Raw genomic sequence first — 25,649 nt, 5'->3', positions numbered from 1 at the left:
CATTGGACTATGTAGGTTACCTAGCGGGCACTTGGACACTCTAGGTTACCTAACGGGCACTTGGATTATGCAGGATACCTAGTGGCAATTGGACTGTCTAAGTTACCTTGCAGGCACTTGGACTATGTAGGTTACCTAGCGGGCACTTGGACTCTGTAGGATCCCTATCGGACATTTGGACTACTTAGGTTACCTAGCGGGACTTGGACTATCTAGGTTAACTAGCGGGCACTTGTACTATCTAGGTCAACTAGCGGGCCCTTGTACTATGTAGGTTAACTAAAGAGCACTTGGACTATCTAGGTTAACTAGCGGACCTAGGACTACGTAGGTTAACTAGCGGGCACTTGGATGATCAATGTTAACTAGCGGGCATTTGGACTATCTATGTTAGCTAACGGACACTTTAACTAAGTACGTCCCCTAGTGGGCACTTGGATTATCTAGGGTAACTAACGGGCACTAGGACTATCTAGGTTAACTAGCGGGCATTTGGACTATCTAAGTTACCTAGCTGGCACTTGGACTATGAAGGTTCCCTAGCGGGCACTTGGATTATCTAGGTTACCTAGCGGGCACTTGGACTATGTAGGTCAACTAGCGGGCCCTTGGACTATCTAGGTTAGCTAACTGGCACTTGGACTATGTAGGTTAACTACGGACACTTGCACGATCTAGGTTAACTAGCGGGCTCTTGCAATATGTAGGTTAACTAGCGGGCCCATTGACTATGTTGGTTAACTAGCGGGCACTTGGACGATCTAGGTTAACTAGTGGGCACTTGAACGATATAGGTTAACTACCGGACCCTTGGACAATCTAGGTTACCTAGCTGTCACTTGAACTATGTACATACCCTAGCGGACACTTGGACTATCTAGGTTACCTAGCGGGCACTTGGACTATGTACGTCCCCTTGCGTGCACTTGGACTACCTAGGTTAACTAGAGGGCCCTTGGACTATGTAGGTTAACTAGCGGGCACTTGGATTATCTAGGTTAACTAGCAGGCACTTGGACGATCTAGGTTAACTAGCGGGCACTTGTACTATCTTGGTTAACTAGCGGGCACTTGGACTATCTAGATTAACTAGCGGGCACTTGGAGGATGCATGTTCCCTAGCGGGCACTTGGATGACTAAGTTCCCTAACGGGCACTTTGACTATGTAGGTTCCCTAGCGGGCAATTGGACTATGTACGTCCCTTAGCGGGCACTTGGACTATCTAGGTTCCCTAACGGGCACTTGGAATATGTAGGTTCCTATCGGGCACTTGGACTATGTAGGTTCCTCAGCGGGCACTTGGATTATGTAGGTTCCTTTTCGTGCATTGGACTATGTAGGTTAACTAGAGGGACCTTGGACTATCTAGGTTACCTAGCAGGCACTTGGAGTATGTAGGTCAACTAGCGGACACTTGGACAATCTAGGTTACCTAGCGGGCACTTGGACTATGTACGTCCCCTAGCGGGCACTTGGACTATGTAGGTTAACTAGAGGGCCCTTGGAGTATATAGGTTAACTAGCGGGAACTTGGATTATCTAGGTTAACTAGCGGCACTTGGACGATCTAGGTTAACTAGCGGGCACTTGGACTATCTAGATTAACTAGCGGGCACTTGGAGGATGCAGGTTCCCTAGCGGGCACTTGGATGACTAAGTTCCCTAACGGGCATTTGACTATGTAGATTCCCTAGCGGGCACTTGGACTATGTATGTCCCTTAGCGGGCACTTGGACTGTGTATGTTCCCTATCGGGCACTTGGACTGTGTAGGTTAACTAGCGGGCCTTGGACTATGTAGGTTACCTAGCAGGCACTTGGACTCTGTACATACCCTAGCGGGCACTTGGACTATCTAGGTTACCTAGCAGGTACTTCGACTATGTACGTTCCTTAGTGGGCACTTGGATCATCTAGGTTAACTAACGGGCTGTTGTACTATCTAGGTTAGCTAGCGGGCACTTGGACTATGTATGTTAACTAGTGGACACTTGGACGATCTAGGTTAACTAGCAGGCCTTTGAACTATGTAGATTCCCTAGCGGGCACTTGGACTACGTAGGTTCCCTAGCGAGCACTTGGACTATGTGGGTACCCTAGCGGGCATTTGGACTATATAGGTTAACTAGTTGGCCCTTGGACTATGTAGGTTAACTAGCGGGCACTTGGACGATCTAGGTTAACTAGCGGGCAGTTGGACAATCTAGGTTAACTAGCGGGCACTTGGACTATCAAAGTTAACTAGCGAGCCCTTGGACTATATAGGTTAACTAGCGGGTATTTGGATTATCTAGGTTACCTAGGGGGCATTTGGACTATATAGGTTACCTAGCGGGCACTCGGACTGTATAGGTTAACTAGAGGACACTTGGACGATCTAGGTTAACTAGTGGGCCCTTGGACTATATAGGTTAACGAACGGGCACTTGGACTATGTAGGTTACCTAGCAGGCACTTAGACTGTCTAGGTTACCTGGCGGGCACTTGGACTATCTAGGTTAACAAACGGGCACTTGGACTATCTAGGTTCCCTATCGGGCATTGGACTATGTAGGTTACCTAGCGGGCACTTGGACACTCTAGGTTACCTAACGGGCACTTGGATTATGCAGGATACCTAGTGGCACTTGGACTGTCTAAGTTACCTTGCAGGCACTTGGACTATGTAGGTTAACTAGCGGGCACTTAAACTATCTAGGTTAACGAACGGGCACTTGGACTATGTAGGTTACCTAGCGGGCACTTGGACTCTGTAGGATCCCTATCGGACATTTGGACTACTTAGGTTACCTAGCGGGCACTTGGACTATCTAGGTTAACTAGCGGGCACTTGTACTATCTAGGTGAACTAGCGGGCCCTTGTACCATGTAGGTTAACTAACGAGCACTTGGACTATGTAGGTAAACTAGCGGACCTTGGACTACGTAGGTTAACTAGCGGGCACTTGGATGATCAATGTTAACTAGCGGGCACTTGGACTATCTAGGTTAGCTAACGGACCCTTGAACTAAGTACGTCCCCTAGTGGGCACTTGGTCACTCTAGGTTAGCTAACGGGCACTAGGACTATCTAGGTTAACTAGCGGGCACTTGGACTATCTAAGTTACCTAGCTGGCACTTGGACTATGAAGGTTCCCTAGCGGGCACTTGGATTATCTAGGTTACCTAGCGGGCACTTGGACTATGTAGGTCAACTAGCGGGCCCTTGGACTATCTAGGTTAGCTAACTGGCACTTGGACTATGTAGGTTAACTACGGACACTTGCACGATCTAGGTTAACTAGCGGGCCCATTGACTATGTTGGTTAACTAGCGGGAACTTGGACGATCTAGGTTAACTAGCGGGCACGTGAACGATATAGGTTAACTAGCGGACACTTGGACAATCTAGGTTACCTAGCTGTCACTTGAACTATGTACATACTCTAGCAGGCACTTGGACTATCTAGGTTACCTAGCGGGCACTTGGACTATGTACGTCCCCTTGCGCGCACTTGGACTATCTAGGTTAACTAGAGGACCCTTGGACTATGTAGGTTAACTAGCGGGCACTTGGATTATCTTGGTTAACTAGCAGGCACTTGGACGATCTATGTTAAGTAGCGGGCACTTGGACTATCTAGGTTAACTAGCAGGCACATGGACTATATAGGTTAACTAGCGGGTATATGGATTATCTAGGTTACCTAGGGGGCATTTGGACTATATAGGTTACCTAGCGGGCACTTGGACTATATAGGTTAATTAGAGGACACTTGGACGATCTAGGTTAAAGTGGGCCCTTGGACTATATAGGTTAACGAACGGGCACTTGGACTATGTAGGTTACCTAGAAGGCACTTGGACTGTCTAGGTTACCTAGCGGGCACTTGGACTATCTAGGTTAACGAACGGGCACTTGGACTAACTAGGTTCCCTATCGGGCATTGGACTATGTAGGTTACCTAGCGGGCACTTGGACACTCTAGGTTACCTAACGGGCATTTGGATTATGCAAGATACCTAGTGGGCACTTGGACTGTCTAAGTTACCTTGCAGGCACTTGGACTATGTAGGTTAACTAGCGGGCACTTGGACTCTGTAGGATCCCTATCGGACATTTGGACTACTTAGGTTACCTAGCGGGCACTTGTACTATCTAGGTTAACTAGCGGGCACTTGTACTATCTAGGTCAACTAGCGGGCCCTTGTACTATGTAGGTTAACTAACGAGCACTTGGACTATCTAGGTTAACTAGCGGACCATGGACTACGTAGATTAACTAGCGGGCACTTGGATGATCAATGTTAACTAGCGGGCACTTGGACTATCTAGGTTAGCTAACGGACACTAAAACTAAGTACTTCCTCTAGTGGGCACTTGTTCACTCTAGGTTAACTAACGGGCACTAGGACTATCTAGGTAACTAGCGGGCATTTGGACTATCTAAGTTACCTAGCTGGCACTTGGACTATGAAGGTTCCCTAGCGGGCACTTGGATTATCTAGGTTACCTAGCGGGCACTTGGACTATGTAGGTCAACTAGCGGGCCCTTGGACTATCTAGGTTAGCTAACTGGCACTTGGACTATGTAGGTTGACTACGGACACTTGCACGACCTAGGTTAACTAGCGGGCTCTTGCAATATGTAAGTTAACTAGAGGGCCCTTGGACTATGTAGGTTAACTAGCGGGCACTTGGATTATCTTGGTTAACTAGCAGGCACTTGGACGATCTAGGTTAACTAGCGGGCACTTGGACTATCTAGGTTAACTAGCAGGCACATGGACTATATAGGTTAACTAGCGGGTATATGGATTATCTAGGTTACCTAGGGGGCATTTGGACTATATAGGTTACCTAGCGGGCACTTGGACTATATAGGTTAACTAGAGGACACTTGGACGATCTAGGTTAACAAGAGGGCCCTTGGACTATATAGGTTAACAAACGGGCACTTGGACTAGGTAGGTTACCTAGAAGGCACTTGGACGGTCAGGGTTACCTAGCGGGCACTTGGACTATCTAGGTTAACGAACGGGCACTTGGACTAACTAAGTTCCCTATCGGGCATTGGACTATGTAGGTTACCTAGCGGGCACTTGGACACTCTAGGTTACCTAACGGGCACTTGGATTATGCAGGATACCTAGTGGGCACTTGAACTGTCTAAGTTACCTTGCAGGCACTTGGACTATGTATGTTAACTAGCGGGCACTTGGACTCTGTAGGATCCCTATCGGACATTTGGACTACTTAGGTTACCTAGCGGGCACTTGGACTATCTAGGTTAACTAGCGGGCACTTGTACTATCTAGGTCAACTAGCGGGCCCTTGTACTATGTAGGTTAACTAACGAGCACTTGGACTATCTAGGTTAACTAGCGGACCATGGACTACGTAGATTAACTAGCGGGCACTTAGATGATCAATGTTAACTAGCGGGCACTTGGACTATCTAGGTTAGCTAACGGACACTAAAACTAAGTACGTCCCCTAGTGGGCACTTGGTCACTCTAGGTTAACTAACGGGCACTAGGACTATCTAGGTAACTAGCGGGCATTTGGACTATCTAAGTTACCTAGCTGGCACTTAGTCTATGAAGGTTCCCTAGCGGGCACTTGGATTATCTAGGTTACCTAGCGGGCACTTGGACTATGTAGGTCAACTAGCGGGCCCTTGGATTATCTAGGTTAGCTAACTGGCACTTGGACTATGTAGGTTTACTACGGACACTTGCACGATCTAGGTTAACTAGCGGGCTCTTGCAATATGTAAGTTAACTAGAGGGCCCTTGGACTATGTAGGTTAACTAGCAGGCACTTGGATTATCTAGGTTAACTTGCAGGCACTTGGACGATCTAGGTTAACTAGCGGGCACTTGGACTATCTTGGTTAACTAGCGGGCACTTGGACTATCTAGATTAACTAGCGGGCACTTGGACTATCTAGATTAACTAGCAGGCCCTTGGACGATGCAGGTTCCCTAACGGACACTTGGACTATGTAAGTTCCCTAGCGGGCACTTGGACTATGTACGTCCCTTAGCGGGCACTTGGACTATCTAGGTTCCCTAACGGGCACTTGGAATATGTAGGTTCCCTATCGGGCACTTGGACTATGTAGATTCCTCAGCGGGCACTTGGATTATGTAGGTTCCTTTTCGTGCATTGGACTATGTAGGTTAACTAGAGGGACCTTGGATTATCTAGGTTACCTAGCGGGCACTTGGAGTATGTAGGTCAACTAGCGGACACTTGGACAATCTAGGTTACCTAGCGGGCACTTGGACTATGTACGTCCCCTAGCGGGCACTTGGACTATGTAGGTTAACTAGAGGGCCCTTGGAGTATGTAGGTTAACTAGCGGGAACTTGGATTATCTAGGTTAACTAGCTGGCACTTGGACGATCTAGGTTAACTAGCGGGCACTTGGACTATCTAGATTAACTAGCGGGCCCTTGGACGATGCAGGTTCCCTAACGGGCACTTGGACTATGTAAGTTCCCTAGCGGGCACTTGGACTATGTACGTCCCTTAGCGGGCACTTGGACTATCTAGGTTCCCTAACGGGCACTTGGAATATGTAGGTTCCCTATCGGGCACTTGGACTATGTAGATTCCTAAGTGGGCACTTGGATTATGTAGGTTCCTTTTCGTGCATTGGACTATGTAGGTTAACTAGAGGGACCTTGGATTATCTAGGTTACCTAGCGGGCACTTGGAGTATGTAGGTCAACTAGCGGACACTTGGACAATCTAGGTTACCTAGCGGGCACTTGGACTATGTACGTCCCCTAGCGGGCACTTGGACTATCTAGGTTAACTAGAGGGCCCTTGGAGTATGTAGGTTAACTAGCGGGAACTAGGATTATCTAGGTTAACTAGCTGGCACTTGGACGATCTAGGTTAACTAGCGGGCACTTGGACTATCTAGATTAACTAGCGGGCACTTGGACGATGCAGGTTCCCTAGCGGGCACTTGGATGACTAAGTTCCCTAACGGGCACTTTGACTATGTAGGTTCCCTAGCGGGCACTTGGACTATGTATGTCCCTTAGCGGGCACTTGGACTGTGTAGGTTCCCTATCGGGCACTTGGACTGTGTAGGTTAACTAGCGGGCCTTGGACTATGTAGGTTACCTAGCAGGAACTTGGACTCTGTACATACCCTAGCGGGCACTTGGACTATCTAGGTTACCTAGCGGGTACTTGGACTATGTACGTTCCCTAGTGGGCACTTGGATCATCTAGGTTAACTAACGGGCTGTTGTACTATCTAGGTTACCTAGCGGGCACTTGGACTATGTAGGTTAACTAGTGGACACTTGGACGATCTAGGTTAACTAGCGGGTACTTGGACTATCTAGGTTAACTAGCAGGCCTTTGGACTATGTAGATTCCCTAGCGGGCACTTGGACTACGTAGGTTCCCTAGCGAGCACTTGGACTATGTGGGTACCCTAGCGGGCATTTGGACTATCTAGGTTAACTAGTTGGCCCTTGGACTATGTAGGTTAACTAGCGGGCACTTGGACGATCTAGGTTAACTAACGGGCACTTGGACAATCTACGTTAACTAGCGGGCACTTGGACTATCAAAGTTAACTAGCGAGCCCTTGGACTATATAGGTTAACTAGCGGGTATTTGGATTATCTAGGTTACCTAGGGGGCATTTGGACTATATAGGTTACCTAGCGGGCTCTTGGACTATATAGGTTAACTAGAGGACACTTGGACGATCTAGGTTAACTAGTGGGCCCTTGGACTATATATGTTAACGAACGGGCACTTGGACTATGTAGGTTACCTAGAAGGCACTTGGACTGTCTAGGTTACCTAGCGGGCACTTGGACTATCTAGGTTAACGAACGGGCACTTGGACTATCTAGGTTCCCTATCGGGCATTGGACTATGTAGGTTACCTAGCGGGCACTTGGACACTCTAGGTTATCTAACGGGCACTTGTATTATGCAGGATACCTAGTGGGCACTTGGACTGTGTAAGTTACCTTGCTGGCACTTGGACTATGTAGGTTAACTATCGGGCACTTGGACTATCTAGGTTAACGAACGGGCACTTGGACTATGTATGTTACCTAGCGGGCACTTGGACTCTGTAGGATCCCTATCGGACATTTGGACTTCTTAGGTTACCTAGCGGGCACTTGGACTATCTAGGTTAACTAGCGGGCCCTTGGACTATGTAAGTTCCCTAGCGGGCCCTTGGACTATGTGGGTATCCTGGCGGGCATTTGAACTATCTAGGTCACCTAACGGGCACTTGGACTATGTAGGTTCCCTAGCGGGCACTTGGATTATATAGGTTCCCTATCGGGCACTTGGACTATGTAGGTTAACTAGAGGGCATTTGGACTATGTACGTTACCTAGCGGGCACTTGGACTATGTAGGTTAACAAGCGTGCCCTTGGAATATCTAGGTTACGTAGCGGGCACTTGGTATATAGGTTAGCTAGCGGGCACTTGGACTATGTAGGTTAACTAGAGGACACTTGGCTATCTAGGTTAACTAGTGGGTCCTTGGACTATGTAGGTCAACTAGCGGGCACTTGGACAATCTAGGTTAACTAGCAGGCACTTGGACGATCGAGGTTAACTAGCGGGCACTTGGACTATCAAAGTTAACAAGTGAGCCCTTGGACTATGTAGGTTATCTAGCGGGCCCTTGGACTATCTAGGTTACCTAGCGGGCACTTGGAATATATAGCTTACCTAGCGGGCCCTTGGACTATGTAGGTTAACTAGCGGGCACTTGGATTATCTTGGTTAACTAGCAGGCACTTGGACGATCTAGGTTAACTAGCGGGCACTTGGATTATCTAGGTTAACTAGCAGGCACATGGACTATATAGGTTAACTAGCGGGTATATGGATTATCTAGGTTACCTAGGGGGCATTTGGACTATATAGGTTACCTAGCGGGCACTTGGACTATATAGGTTAACTAGAGGACACTTGGATGATCTAGGTTAACTAGTGGGCCCTTGGACTATATAGGTTAACGAACGGGCACTTGGACTATGTAGGTTACCTAGAAGGCACTTGGACTGTCTAGGTTACCTAGCGGGCACTTGGACTATCTAGGTTAACGAACGGGCACTTGGACTAACTAGGTTCCCTATCGGGCATTGGACTATGTAGGTTACCTAGCGGGCACTTGGACACTCTAGGTTACCTAACGGGCACTTGGATTATGCAGGATACCTAGTGGGCACTTGGACTGTCTAAGTTACCTTGCAGGCACTTCGACTATGTAGGTTAACTAGCGGGCACTTGGACTCTGTAGGATCCCTATCGGACATTTGGACTACTTAGGTTACCTAGCGGGCACTTGGACTATCTAGGTTAACTAGCGGGCACTTGTACTATCTAGGTCAGCTAGCGGGCCCTTGTACTATGTAGGTTAACTAACGAGCACTTGGACTATCTAGGTTAACTAGCGGACCATGGACTACGTAGATTAACTAGCGGGCACTTGGATGATCAATGTTAACTAGCGGGCACTTGGACTATCTAGGTTAGCTAACGGACACTAAAACTAAGTACGTCCCCTAGTGGGCACTTGGACACTGTAGGTTAACTAACGGGCACTAGGACTATCTAGGTAACTAGCGGGCATTTGGACTATCTAAGTTACCTAGCTGGCACTTGGACTATGAAGGTTCCCTAGCGGGCACTTGGATTATCTAGGTTACCTAGCGGGCACTTGGACTATGTAGGTCAACTAGCGGGCCCTTGGACTATCTAGGTTAGCTAACTGGCACTTGGACTATGTAGGTTAACTACGGACACTTGCACGATCTAGGTTAACTAGCGGACTCTTGCAATATGTAAGTTAACTAGAGGTCCCTTGGACTATGTAGGTTAACGAGCGGGCACTTGGATTATCTAGGTTAACTAGCAGGCACTTGGACGATCTAGGTTAACTAGCGGGCACTTGGACTATCTAGATTAACTAGCGGGCACTTGGACTATCTAGATTAACTAGCGGGCCCTTGGACGATGCAGGTTCCCTAACGGGCACTTGGACTATGTAAGTTCCCTAGCGGGCACTTGGACTATGTACGTCCCTTAGCGGGCACTTGGACTATCTAGGTTCCCTAACGGGCACTTGGAATATGTAGGTTCCCTATCGGGCACTTGGACTATGTAGATTCCTCAGCGGGCACTTGGATTATGTAGGTTCCTTTTCGTGCATTGGACTATGTAGGTTAACTAGAGGGACCTTGGATTATCTAGGTTACCTAGCGGGCATTGGAGTATGTAGGTCAACTAGCGGACACTTGGACAATCTAGGTTACCTAGCGGGCACTTGGACTATGTACGTCCCCTAGCGGGCACTTGGACTATCTAGGTTAACTAGAGGGCCCTTGGAGTATGTAGGTTAACTAGCGGGAACTAGGATTATCTAGGTTAACTAGCTGGCACTTGGACGATCTAGGTTAACTAGCGGGCACTTGGACTATCTAGATTAACTAGCGGGCACTTGGACGATGCAGTTTCCCTAGCGGGCACTTGGATGACTAAGTTCCCTAACGGGCACTTTGACTATGTAAGTTCCCTAGCGGGCACTTGGACTATGTATGTCCCTTAGCGGGCACTTGGACTGTGTAGGTTCCCTATCGGGCACTTGGACTGTGTAGGTTAACTGGCGGGCCTTAGACTATGTAGGTTGCCTAGCAGGCACTTGGACTCTATACATACTCTAGCGGGCACTTGGACTATCTAGGTTACCTAGCGGGTACTTGGAATATGTACGTTCCCTAGTGGGCACTTGGATCATCTAGGTTAACTAACGGGCTGTTGTACTATCTAGGTTACCTAGCGGGCACTTGGACTATGTAGGTTAACTAGTGGACACTTGGACGATCTAGGTTAACTAGCGGGTACTTGGACTATCTAGGTTAACTAGCAGGCCTTTGAACTATGTAGATTCCCTAGCGGGCACTTGGACTACGTAGGTTCCCTAGCGAGCACTTGGACTATGTGGGTACCCTAGCGGGCATTTGGACTATCTAGGTTAACTAGTTGGCCCTTGGACTATGTAGGTTAACTAGCGGGCACTTGGACGATCACGGTTAACTAACGGGCACTTGGACAATCTAGGTTAACTAGCGGGCACTTGGACTATCAAAGTTAACTAGCGAGCCCTTGGACTATATAGGTTAACTAGCGGGTATTTGGATTATCTAGGTTACCTAGGGGGCATTTGGACTATATAGGTTACCTAGCGGGCACTTGGACTATATAGGTTAACTAGAGGACACTTGGACGATCTAGGTTAACTAGTGGGCCCTTGGACTATATAGGTTAACGAACGGGCACTTGGACTATGTAGATTACCTAGCAGGCACTTGGACTGTCTAGGTTACCTATCGGGCACTTGGACTATCTAGGTTAACGAACGGGCACTTGGACTATCTAGGTTCCCTATCGGGCATTGGACTATGCAGGTTACCTAGCGGGCACTTGTATTATGCAGGATACCTAGTGGGCACATGGACTGTGTAAGTTACCTTGCAGGCACTTGGGCTATGTAGGTTAACTATCGGGCACTTGGACTATCTAGGTTAACGAACGGGCACTTGGACTATGTAGGTTACCTAGCGGGCACTTGGACTCTGTAGGATCCCTATCGGACATTTGGACTTCTTAGGTTACCTAGCGGGCACTTGGACTATCTAGGTTAACTAGCGGGCCCTTGGACTATGTAAGTTCCCTAGCGGACCCAGGGACTATGTGGGTATCCTGGCGGGCATTTGAACTATCTAGGTCACCTAACGGGCACTTGGACTATGTAGGTTCCCTATCGGGCACTTGGACTATGTAGGTTAACTAGAGGGCATTTGGACTATGTACGTTACCTAGCGGGCACTTGGACTATGTAGGTTAACTAGCGTACCCTTGGAATATCTAGGTTACGTAGCGGGCACTTGGTATATAGGTTAACTAGCGGGCACTTGGACTATGTAGGTTAACTAGAGGACACTTGGCTATCTAGGTTAACTAGTGGGTCCTTGGACTATGTAGGTCAACTAGCGGGCACTTGGACAATCTAGGTTAACTAGCAGGCACTTGGACGATCTAGGTTAACTAGCGGGCACTTGGACTATCAAAGTTAACAAGTGAGCCCTTGGACTATGTAGGTTATCTAGCGGGCCCTTGGACTATCTAGGTTACCTAGCGGGCACTTGGAATATATAGGTTAACTAGCGGGCACTTGGACTATGTAGGTTACCTAGTGGGCACTTGGACTATCTATGTTAACGAACGGGCACTTGGAATGTGCAGGTAACCTAGCGGGCACTTGGACTGTCTAGGTTACCTAGCGGTCACTTGGACTTCTAGGTTAACGACGGGCACTTGGACTATGTAGGTTGCTTAGGGGGCCATTGGACTATCTAGGTTAGGTAACGGGCACTTTGAGTATCTAGGTTACCTAGCGGGAACTTGGACAATGTAAGTTATGTAGCGGGCACTTGGACTATCTAGGTTACCTAACGGGCAATTTGACTATCTAGGTTACATAGCGGGCACTTGTACTATGTAGGTTAACTAGCGAGCACTTGGACTCTAGGTTACCTAGCGGGCACTTGGACTATCTAGGTTACTTAGCGGGCCCTTGGACCATGTAGGTTTCCTAGCGGGCACTTGGACTATCTAGGTTAACGAACGGGCACTTGTACTAGCTAGGTTAACTAGCGGGCACTTGTACTATCTAGGTCAACTAGCGGGCCCTTGTACTATGTAGGTTAACTAACGAGCACTTGGACTATCTAGGTTAACTAGCGGACCATGGACTACGTAGATTAACTAGCGGGCACTTGGATGATCAATGTTAACTAGCGGGCACTTGGACTATCTAGTTTAGCTAACGGACACTAAAACTAAGTACGTCCCCTAGTGGGCACTTGGTCACTCTAGGTTACCTAACGGGCACTAGGACTATCTAGGTAACTAGCGGGCATTTGGACTATCTAAGTTACCTAGATGGCACTTGGACTATGAAGGTTCCCTAGCGGGCACTTGGATTATCTAGGTTACCTAGCGGGCACTTGGACTATGTAGGTCAACTAGCGGGCCCTTGGACTATCTAGGTTAGCTAACTGGCACTTGGATTATGTAGGTTAACTACGGACACTTGCACGATCTAGGTTAACTAGCGGGCTCTTGCAATATGTAAGTTAACTAGAGGGCCCTTGGACTATGTAGGTTAACTAGCGGGCACTTGGATTATCTTGGTTAACTAGCAGGCATTTGGACGATCTAGGTTAACTAGCGGGCACTTGGACTATCTAGGTTAACTAGCAGGCACATGGACTATATAGGTTAACTAGCGGGTATATGGATTATCTAGGTTACCTAGGGGGCATTTGGACTATATAGGTTACCTAGCGGGCACTTGGACTATATAGGTTAACTAGAGGACACTTGGATGATCTAGGTTAACTAGTGGGCCCTTGGACTATATAGGTTAACGAACGGACACTTGGACTATGTAGGTTACCTAGAAGGCACTTGGACTGTCTAGGTTACCTAGCGGGCACTTGGACTATCTAGGTTAACGAACGGGCACTTGGACTAACTAGGTTCCCTATCGGGCATTGGACTATGTAGGTTACCTAGCGGGCACTTGGACACTCTAGGTTACCTAACGGGCACTTGGATTATGCAGGATACCTAGTGGGCACTTGGACTGTCTAAGTTACCTTGCAGGCACTTGGACTATGTAGGTTAACTAGCGGGCACTTGGACTCTGTAGGATCCCTATCGGACATTTGGACTACTTAGGTTACCTAGCGGGCACTTGTACTATCTAGGTTAACTAGCGGGCACTTGTACTATCTAGGTCAACTAGCGGGCCCTTGTACTATGTAGGTTAACTAACGAGCACTTGGACTATCTAGGTTAACTAGCGGACCATGGACAACGTAGATTAACTAGCGGGCACTTGGATGATCAATGTTAACTAGCGGGCACTTGGACTATCTAGGTTAGCTAACGGACACTAAAACTAAGTACGTCCCCTAGTGGGCACTTGGACACTGTAGGTTAACTAACGGGCACTAGGACTATCTAGGTAACTAGCGGGCATTTGGACTATCTAAGTTACCTAGCTGGCACTTGGACTATGAAGGTTCCCTAGCGGGCACTTGGATTATCTAGGTTACCTAGCGGGCACTTGGACTATGTAGGTCAACTAGCGGGCCCTTGGACTATCTAGGTTAGCTAACTGGCACTTGGACTATGTAGGTTAACTACGGACACTTGCACGATCTAGGTTAACTAGCGGACTCTTGCAATATGTAAGTTAACTAGAGGTCCCTTGGACTATGTAGGTTAACGGGCGGGCACTTGGATTATCTAGGTTAACTAGCAGGCACTTGGACGATCTAGGTTAACTAGCGGGCACTTGGACTATCTAGATTAACTAGCGGGCACTTGGACTATCTAGATTAACTAGCGGGCCCTTGGACGATGCAGGTTCCCTAACGGGCACTTGGACTATGTAAGTTCCCTAGCGGGCACTTGGAATATGTACGTCCCTTAGCGGGCACTTGGACTATCTAGGTTCCCTAACGGGCACTTGGAATATGTAGGTTCCCTATCGGGCACTTGGACTATGTAGATTCCTCAGCGGGCACTTGGATTATGTAGGTTCCTTTTCGTGCATTGGACTATGTAGGTTAACTAGAGGGACCTTGGATTATCTAGGTTACCTAGCGGGCATTGGAGTATGTAGGTCAACTAGCGGACACTTGGACAATCTAGGTTACCTAGCGGGCACTTGGACTATGTACGTCCCCTAGCGGGCACTTGGACTATCTAGGTTAACTAGAGGGCCCTTGGAGTATGTAGGTTAACTAGCGGGAACTAGGATTATCTAGGTTAACTAGCTGGCACTTGGACGATCTAGGTTAACTAGCGGGCACTTGGACTATCTAGATTAACTAGCGGGCACTTGGACGATGCAGTTTCCCTAGCGGGCACTTGGATGACTAAGTTCCCTAACGGGCACTTTGACTATGTAAGTTCCCTAGCGGGCACTTGGACTATGTATGTCCCTTAGCGGGCACTTGGACTGTGTAGGTTCCCTATCGGGCACTTGGACTGTGTAGGTTAACTGGCGGGCCTTAGACTATGTAGGTTGCCTAGCAGGCACTTGGACTCTATACATACTCTAGCGGGCACTTGGACTATCTAGGTTACCTAGCGGGTACTTGGAATATGTACGTTCCCTAGTGGGCACTTGGATCATCTAGGTTAACTAACGGGCTGTTGTACTATCTAGGTTACCTAGCGGGCACTTGGACTATGTAGGTTAACTAGTGGACACTTGGACGATCTAGGTTAACTAGCGGGTACTTGGACTATCTAGGTTAACTAGCAGGCCTTTGAACTATGTAGATTCCCTAGCGGGCACTTGGACTACGTAGGTTCCCTAGCGAGCACTTGGACTATGTGGGTACCCTAGCGGGCATTTGGACTATCTAGGTTAACTAGTTGGCCCTTGGACTATGTAGGTTAACTAGCGGGCACTTGGACGATCACGGTTAACTAACGGGCACTTGGACAATCTAGGTTAACTAGCGGGCACTTGGACTATCAAAGTTAACTAGCGAGCCCTTGGACTATATAGGTTAACTAGCGGGTATTTGGATTATCTAGGTTACCTAGGGGGCATTTGGACTATATAGGTTACCTAGCGGGCACTTGGACTATATAGGTTAACTAGAGGACACTTGGACGATCTAGGTTAACTAGTGGGCCCTTGGACTATATAGGTTAACGAACGGGCACTTGGACTATGTAGATTACCTAGCAGGCACTTGGACTGTCTAGGTTACCTATCGGGCACTTGGACTATCTAGGTTAACGAACGGGCACTTGGACTATCTAGGTTCCCTATCGGGCATTGGACTATGCAGGTTACCTAGCGGGCACTTGTATTATGCAGGATACCTAGTGGGCACATGGACTGTGTAAGTTACCTTGCAGGCACTTGGGCTATGTAGGTTAACTATCGGGCACTTGGACTATCTAGGTTAACGAACGGGCACTTGGACTATGTAGGTTACCTAGCGGGCACTTGGACTCTGTAGGATCCCTATCGGACATTTGGACTTCTTAGGTTACCTAGCGGGCACTTGGACTATCTAGGTTAACTAGCGGGCCCTTGGACTATGTAAGTTCCCTAGCGGACCCAGGGACTATGTGGGTATCCTGGCGGGCATTTGAACTATCTAGGTCACCTAACGGGCACTTGGACTATGTAGGTTCCCTAGCGGGCACTTGGATTATATAGGTTCCCTATCGGGCACTTGGACTATGTAGGTTAACTAGAGGGCATTTGGACTATGTACGTTACCTAGCGGGCACTTGGACTATGTAGGTTAACTAGCGTACCCTTGGAATATCTAGGTTACGTAGCGGGCACTTGGTATATAGGTTAACTAGCGGGCACTTGGACTATGTAGGTTAACTAGAGGACACTTGGCTATCTAGGTTAACTAGTGGGTCCTTGGACTATGTAGGTCAACTAGCGGGCACTTGGACAATCTAGGTTAACTAGCAGGCACTTGGACGATCTAGGTTAACTAGCGGGCACTTGGACTATCAAAGTTAACAAGTGAGCCCTTGGACTATGTAGGTTATCTAGCGGGCCCTTGGACTATCTAGGTTACCTAGCGGGCACTTGGAATATATAGGTTAACTAGCGGGCACTTGGACTATGTAGGTTACCTAGTGGGCACTTGGACTATCTATGTTAACGAACGGGCACTTGGAATGTGCAGGTAACCTAGCGGGCACTTGGACTGTCTAGGTTACCTAGCGGTCACTTGGACTTCTAGGTTAACGACGGGCACTTGGACTATGTAGGTTGCTTAGGGGGCCCTTGGACTATCTAGGTTAGGTAACGGGCACTTTGAGTATCTAGGTTACCTAGCGGGAACTTGGACAATGTAAGTTATGTAGCGGGCACTTGGACTATCTAGGTTACCTAACGGGCAATTTGACTATCTAGGTTACATAGCGGGCACTTGTACTATGTAGGTTAACTAGCGAGCACTTGGACTCTAGGTTACCTAGCGGGCACTTGGACTATCTAGGTTACTTAGCGGGCCCTTGGACCATGTAGGTTTCCTAGCGGGCACTTGGACTATCTAGGTTAACGAACGGGCACTTGTACTAGCTAGGTTAACTAGCGGGCACTTGTACTATCTAGGTCAACTAGCGGGCCCTTGTACTATGTAGGTTAACTAACGAGCACTTGGACTATCTAGGTTAACTAGCGGACCATGGACTACGTAGATTAACTAGCGGGCACTTGGATGATCAATGTTAACTAGCGGGCACTTGGACTATCTAGTTTAGCTAACGGACACTAAAACTAAGTACGTCCCCTAGTGGGCACTTGGTCACTCTAGGTTACCTAACGGGCACTAGGACTATCTAGGTAACTAGCGGGCATTTGGACTATCTAAGTTACCTAGATGGCACTTGGACTATGAAGGTTCCCTAGCGGGCACTTGGATTATCTAGGTTACCTAGCGGGCACTTGGACTATGTAGGTCAACTAGCGGGCCCTTGGACTATCTAGGTTAGCTAACTGGCACTTGGATTATGTAGGTTAACTACGGACACTTGCACGATCTAGGTTAACTAGCGGGCTCTTGCAATATGTAAGTTAACTAGAGGGCCCTTGGACTATGTAGGTTAACTAGCGGGCACTTGGATTATCTTGGTTAACTAGCAGGCATTTGGACGATCTAGGTTAACTAGCGGGCACTTGGACTATCTAGGTTAACTAGCAGGCACATGGACTATATAGGTTAACTAGCGGGTATATGGATTATCTAGGTTACCTAGGGGGCATTTGGACTATATAGGTTACCTAGCGGGCACTTGGACTATATAGGTTAACTAGAGGACACTTGGATGATCTAGGTTAACTAGTGGGCCCTTGGACTATATAGGTTAACGAACGGACACTTGGACTATGTAGGTTACCTAGAAGGCACTTGGACTGTCTAGGTTACCTAGCGGGCACTTGGACTATCTAGGTTAACGAACGGGCACTTGGACTAACTAGGTTCCCTATCGGGCATTGGACTATGTAGGTTACCTAGCGGGCACTTGGACACTCTAGGTTACCTAACGGGCACTTGGATTATGCAGGATACCTAGTGGGCACTTGGACTGTCTAAGTTACCTTGCAGGCACTTGGACTATGTAGGTTAACTAGCGGGCACTTGGACTCTGTAGGATCCCTATCGGACATTTGGACTACTTAGGTTACCTAGCGGGCACTTGTACTATCTAGGTTAACTAGCGGGCACTTGTACTATCTAGGTCAACTAGCGGGCCCTTGTACTATGTAGGTTAACTAACGAGCACTTGGACTATCTAGGTTAACTAGCAGACCATGGACAACGTAGATTAACTAGCGGGCACTTGGATGATCAATGTTAACTAGCGGGCACTTGGACTATCTAGGTTAGCTAACGGACACTAAAACTAAGAACGTCCCCTAGGGGGCACTTGGTCACTCTAGGTTAACTAACGGGCACTAGGACTATCTAGGTAACTAGCGGGCATTTGGACTATCTAAGTTACCTAGCTGGCACTTGGACTATGAAGGTTCCCTAGCGGGCACTTGGATTATCTAGGTTACCTAGCGGGCACTTGGACTATGTAGGTCAACTAGCGGGCCCTTGGACTATCTAGGTTAGCTAACTGGCACTTGGACTATGTAGGTTAACTACGGACACTTGCACGATCTAGGTTAACTAGCGGGCTCTTGCAATATGTAAGTTAACTAGAGGGCCCTTGGACTATGTAGGTTAACTAGCGGGCACTTGGACTATCTCGGTTAACTAGCGGGCACTTGGACTATCTATATTAACTAGCGGGCACTTGGACTATCTAGATTAACTAGCGGGCCCTTGGACGATGCAGGTTCCCTAACGGGCACTTGGACTATGTAAGTTCCCTAGCGGGCACTTGGACTATGTAGGTTAACTAGCGTGCCCTTGGAATATCTAGGTTACGTAGCGGGCACTTGGTATATAGGTTAACTAGCGGGCACTTGGACTATGTAGGTTAACTAGAGGACACTTGGCTATCTAGGTTAACTAGTGGGTCCTTGGACTATGTAGGTCAACTAGCGGGCACTTGGACAATCTAGGTTAACTAGCAGGCACTTGGACGATCTAGGTTAACTAGCGGGCACTTGGACTATCAAAGTTAACAAGTGAGCCCTTGGACTATGTAGGTTATCTAGCGGGCCCTTGGACTATCTAGGTTACCTAGCGGGCACTTGGAATATATAGCTTACCTAGCGGGCACTTGGACTATGTAGGTTACCTAGTGGGCACTTGGACTATCTATGTTAACGAACGGGCACTTGGAATGTGCAGGTAACCTAGCGGGCACTTGGACTGTCTAGGTTACCTAGCGGTCACTTGGACTTCTAGGTTAACGACGGGCACTTGGACTATGTAGGTTGCTTAGGGGGCCCTTGGACTATCTAGGTTAGGTAACGGGCACTTTGAGTATCTAGGTTACCTAGCGGGAACTTGGACAATGTAAGTTATGTAGCGGGCACTTGGACTATCTAGGTTACCTAACGGGCACTTTGACTATCTAGGTTACATAGCGGGCACTTGGACTATGTAGGTTAACTAGCGAGCACTTGGACTCTAGGTTACCTAGCGGGCACTTGGACTATCTAGGTTACTTAGCGGGCCCTTGGACCATGTAGGTTTCCTAGCGGGCACTTGGACTATCTAGGTTAACGAACGGGCACTTGTACTATCTAGGCACTTGGACTATGTAGGTTAACTATAGTAGGCACTTGGACTATGTAGGTTAACTAGCGGGCACTTGGACTCTGTAGGATCCCTATCGGACATTTGGACTACTTAGTTTACCTAGCGGGCACTTGTACTATCTAGGTTAACTAGCGGGCACTTGTACTATCTAGGTCAACTAGCGGGCACTTGTACTATGTAGGTTAACTAACGAGCACTTGGACTATCTAGGTTAACTAGCGGACCATGGACTACGTAGATTAACTAGCGGGCACTTGGATGATCAATGTTAACTAGCGGGCACTTGGACTATCTAGGTTAGCTAACGGACACTAAAACTAAGTACGTCCCCTAGGGGGCACTTGGTCACTCTAGGTTAACTAACGGGCACTAGGACTATCTAGGTTTACTAGCGGGCACGTGGACTATCTAAGTTACCTAGCAGGCACTTGGACTATGAAGGTTCCCTAGCGGGCACATGGATTATCTAGGTTACCTAGCGGGCACTTGGACTATGTAGATCAACTAGCGGGCCCTTGGACTATCTAGGTTAGCTAACTGGCACTTGGACTATGTAGGTTAACTACGGACACTTGCACGATATAGGTTAACAAGCGGGCTTTTGCAATATGTAGGTTAACTAGCGGGGCCATTGACTATGTTGGTTAACTAGCGGGCACTTGGATGATCTAGGTTAACTAGCGGGCACTTGAACGATATAGGTTAACTAGCGGACACTTGGACGATCTAGGTTAACTAGTGGGCCCTTGGACTATATAGGTTAACGAACGGGCACTTGGACTATGTAAGTTCCCTAGCGGGCACTTGGACTATGTACCTACCTTAGCGGGCACTTGGACTATCTAGGTTCCCTAACGGGCACTTGGAATATGGAGATTCCTCAGCGGGCACTTGGATTATGTAGGTTCCTTTTCGTGCATTGGACTATGTAGGTTCACTAGAGGGACCGTGGATTATCTAGGTTACCTAGCTGGCACTTGGAGTATGTAGGTCAACTAGCGGACACTTGGACAATCTAGGTTACCTAGCGGGCACTTGGACTATGTACGTCCCCTAGCGGGCACTTGGACTATCTAGGTTAACTAGAGGGCCCTTGGAGTATGTAGGTTAACTAGCGGGAACTAGGATTATCTAGGTTAACTAGCTGGCACTTGGACGATCTAGGTTAACTAGCGGGCACTTGGACTATCTAGATTAACTAGCGGGCACTTGGAGGATGCAGGTTCCCTAGCGGGCACTTGGATGACTAAGTTCCCTAACGGGCACTTTGACTATGTAGGTTCCCTAGCGGGCACTTGGACTATGTATGTCCCTTAGCGGGCACTTGGACTGTGTAGGTTCCCTATCGGGCACTTGGACTGTGTAGGTTAACTAGCGGGCCTTGGACTATGTAGGTTACCTAGCAGGCACTTGGACTCTGTACATACCCTAGCGGGCACTTGGACTATCTAGGTTACCTAGCGGGTACTTGGACTATGTACGTTCCCTAGTGGGCACTTGGATCATCTAGGTTAACTAACGGGCTTTTGTACTATCTCGGTTACCTAGCGGGCACTTGGACTATGTAGGTTAACTAGTGGACACTTGGACGATCTAGGTTAACTAGCGGGTACTTGGACTATCTAGGTTACATAGCGGGCACTTGGACTATGTAGGTTAACTAGCGAGCACTTGTACTCTAGGTTACCTAGCGGGCACTTGGACTATCTAGGTTACTTAGCGGGCCCTTGGACCATGTAGGTTTCCTAGCGGGCACTTGGACTATCTAGGTTAACGAACGGGCACTTGGACTATGTAGGTTACCTAGCGGGCACTTGGAATATCTAGGTTAACGAACGGGCACTTGGACTATGTATGTTACCTAGCGGGCATTTGGACGCTGTAGGATCCCTATCGGACATTTGGACTACTTAGGTTACCTAGCGGGCACTTGTACTATGTAGGTTAACTAGCGGCCACTTGTACTATCTAGGTCAACTAGCGGGCCCTTGTACTATGTAGGTTAACTAGCGAGCACTTGGACTATCTAGGTTAACTAGCGGACCTTGGACTACGTAGGTTAACTAGCGGGCATTTGGATGATCAATGTTAACTAGCGGCACTTGGACTATCTAGGTTAGCTAACGGGCACTTGAACTAAGTACGTCCTCTAGTGGGCACTTGGTCACTCTAGGTTAACTAACGGGCACTAGGACTATCTAGGTTAACTAGCGTGCACTTGGACTATCTAAGTTACCTAGCTGGCACTTGGACTATGAAGGTTCCCTAGCGGGCACTTGGATTATCTAGGTAACCTAGCGGGCACTTGGACTATGTAGATCAACTAGCGGGCCCTTGGACTATCTAGGTTAGCTAACTGGCACTTGGACTATGTAGGTTAATTACGGACACTTGCACGATCTAGGTTAACTAGCGGGCTCTTGCAATATGTAGGTTAACTAGCGGGCCCATTGACTATGTTGGTTAACTAGCGGGCACTTGGACGATCTAGGTTAACTAGCGGGCACTTGAACGATATAGGTTAACTAGCGGACACTTGGACAATCTAGGTTACCTAGCTGTCACTTGAACTATGTACATACCCTAGCGGGCACTTGGACTATCTAGGTTACCTAGTGGGCATTTGGACTATGTACGTCCCCTAGCGCGCACTTGGACTATCTAGGTTGACTAGAGGGCCCTTGGTCTATGTAGGTTAACTAGCGGGAACTTGGATTATCTAGGTTAACTAGCGGGCACTTGGACGATCTAGGTTAACTAGCGAGCCCTGGACTATATAGGTTAACTAGCAGGTATTTGGATTATCTAGGTTACCTAGGGGGCATTTGGACTATATAGGTTACCTAGCGGGCACTCGGACTATATAGGTTAACTAGAGGACACTTGGACGATCTAGGTTAACTAGTGGGCCCTTGGACTATATAGGTTAACGAACGGGCACTTGGACTATGTAGGTTACCTAGGAGGCACTTGGACTGTCTAGGTTACCTAGCGGGCACTTGGACTATCTAGGTTAACAAACGGGCACTTGGACTATCTAGGTTCCCTATCGGGCTTTGGACTATGTAGGTTACCTAGCGGGCACTTGGACACTCTAGGTTACCTAACGGGCACTTGGATTATGCAGGATACCTAGTGGCACTTGGACTGTCTAAGTTACCTTGCAGGCACTTGGACTATGTAGGTTAACTAGCGGGCACTTGGACTATCTAGGTTAACGAACGGGCACTTGGACTATGTAGGTTACCTAGCGGGCACTTGGACTCTGTAGGATCCCTATCGGACATTTGGACTACTTAGGTTATCTAGCGGGCACTTGGACTATCTAGGTTAACTAGCGGGCACTTGTACTGTCTAGGTGAACTAGCGGGCCCTTGTACCATGTAGGTTAACTAACGAGCACTTGGACTATGTAGGTAAACTAGCGGACCTTGGAATACGTAGGTTAACTAGCGGGCACTTGGATGATCAATGTTAACTAGCGGGCACTTGGACTATCTAGGTTAGCTAACGGACAATTGAACTAAGTACGTCCCCAAGTGGGCACTTGGTCACTCTAGGTTAACTAACGGGCACTAGGAATATCTAGGTTAACTAGCGGGCACTTGGACTATCTAAGTTACCTAGCTGACACTTGGACTATGAAGGTTCCCTAGCGGGCACTTGGATTATCTAGGTTACCTAGCGGGCACTTGGACTATGTAGGTCAACTAGCGGGCCCTTGGACTATCTAGATTAGCTAACTGGCACTTGGACTATGTAGGTTAACTACGGACACTTGCACGATTTAGGTTAACTAGCGGGCCCATTGACTATGTTGGTTAACTAGCGGGCACTTGGACGATCTAGGTTAACTAGCGGGCACTTGAACGATATAGGTTAACTAGCGGACACTTGGACAATCTAGGTTACCTAGCTGTCACTTGAACTATGTACATACTCTAGCGGGCACTTGGACTATCTAGGTTACCTAGCGGGCACTTGGACTATGTACGTCCCCTTGCGCGCACTTGGACTATCTAGGTTAACTAGAAGGCCCTTGGACTATGTAGGTTAACTAGCGGGCACTTGGATTATCTTGGTTAACTAGCAGGCACTTGGACGATCTAGGTTAACTAGCGGGCACTTGGACTATCTAGGTTAACTAGCAGGCACATGGACTATATAGGTTAACTAGCGGGTATATGGATTATCTAGGTTACCTAGGGGGCATTTGGACTATATAGGTTACCTAGCGGGCACTTGGACTATATAGGTTAATTAGAGGACACTGGACGATCTAGGTTAACTAGTGGACCCTTGGACTATATAGGTTAACGAACGGGCACTTGGACTATGTAGGTTACCTAGAAGGCACTTGGACTGTCTAGGTTACCTAGCGGGCACTTGGACTATCTAGGTTAACGAACGGGCACTTGGACTAACTAGGTTCCCTATCGGGCATTGGACTATGTAGGTTACCTAGCGGGCACTTGGACACTCTAGGTTACCTAACGGGCACTTGGATTATGCAGGATACCTAGTGGGCACTTGGACTGTCTAAGTTACCTTGCAGGCACTTGGACTATGTAGGTTAACTAGCGGGCACTTGGACTCTGTAGGATCCCTATCGGACATTTGGACTACTTAGGTTACCTAGCGGGAACTTGTACTATCTAGGTTAACTAGCGGGCACTTGTACTATCTAGGTCAACTAGCGGGCCCTTGTACTATGTAGGTTAACTAACGAGCACTTGGACTATCTAGGTTAACTAGCGGACCATGGACTACGTAGATTAACTAGTGGGCACTTGGATGATCAATGTTAACTAGCGGGCACTTGGACTATCTAGGTTAGCTAACGGACACTAAAACTAAGTACGTCCCTTAGTGGGCACTTGGTCACTCTAGGTTAACTAACGGGCACTAGGACTATCTAGGTAACTAGCGGGCATTTGGACTATCTAAGTTACCTAGCTGGCACTTAGTCTATGAAGGTTCCCTAGCGGGCACTTGGATTATCTAGGTTACCTAGCGGGCACTTGGACTATGTAGGTCAACTAGCGGGCCCTTGGATTATCTAGGTTAGCTAACTGGCACTTGGACTATGTAGGTTGACTACGGACACTTGCACGATCTAGGTTAACTAGCGGGCTCTTGCAATATGTAAGTTAACTAGAGGGCCCTTGGACTATGTAGGTTAACTAGCTGGCACTTGGATTATCTAGGTTAACTTGCAGGCACTTGGACGATCTAGGTTAACTAGCGGGCACTTGGACTATCTAGGTTAACTAGCGGGCACTTGGACTATCTAGATTAACTAGCGGGCACTTGGACTATCTAGATTAACTAGCAGGCCCTTGGACGATGCAGGTTCCCTAACGGGCACTTGGACTATGTAAGTTCCCTAGCGGGCACTTGGACTATGTACGTCCCTTAGCGGGCACTTGGACTATCTAGGTTCCCTAACGGGCACTTGGAATATGTAGGTTCCCTATCGGGCACTTGGACTATGTAGATTCCTCAGCGGGCACTTGGATTATGTAGGTTCCTTTTCGTGCATTGGACTATGTAGGTTAACTAGAGGGACCTTGGATTATCTAGGTTACCTAGCGGGCACTTGGAGTATGTAGATCAACTAGCGGACACTTGGACAATCTAGGTTACCTAGCGGGCACTTGGACTATGTACGTCCCCTAGCGGGCACTTGGACTATCTAGGTTAACTAGAGGGCCCTTGGAGTATGTAGGTTAACTAGCAGGAACTAGGATTATCTAGGTTAACTAGCTGGCACTTGGACGATCTAGGTTAACTAGCGGGCACTTGGACTA

Source organism: Tenrec ecaudatus, chromosome 1, assembly GCF_050624435.1.
Source record: "Tenrec ecaudatus isolate mTenEca1 chromosome 1, mTenEca1.hap1, whole genome shotgun sequence".
In the NCBI taxonomy this organism is placed as follows: Eukaryota; Metazoa; Chordata; class Mammalia; order Afrosoricida; family Tenrecidae; genus Tenrec; species Tenrec ecaudatus.
This window is presented reverse-complemented; position numbering follows the sequence as displayed.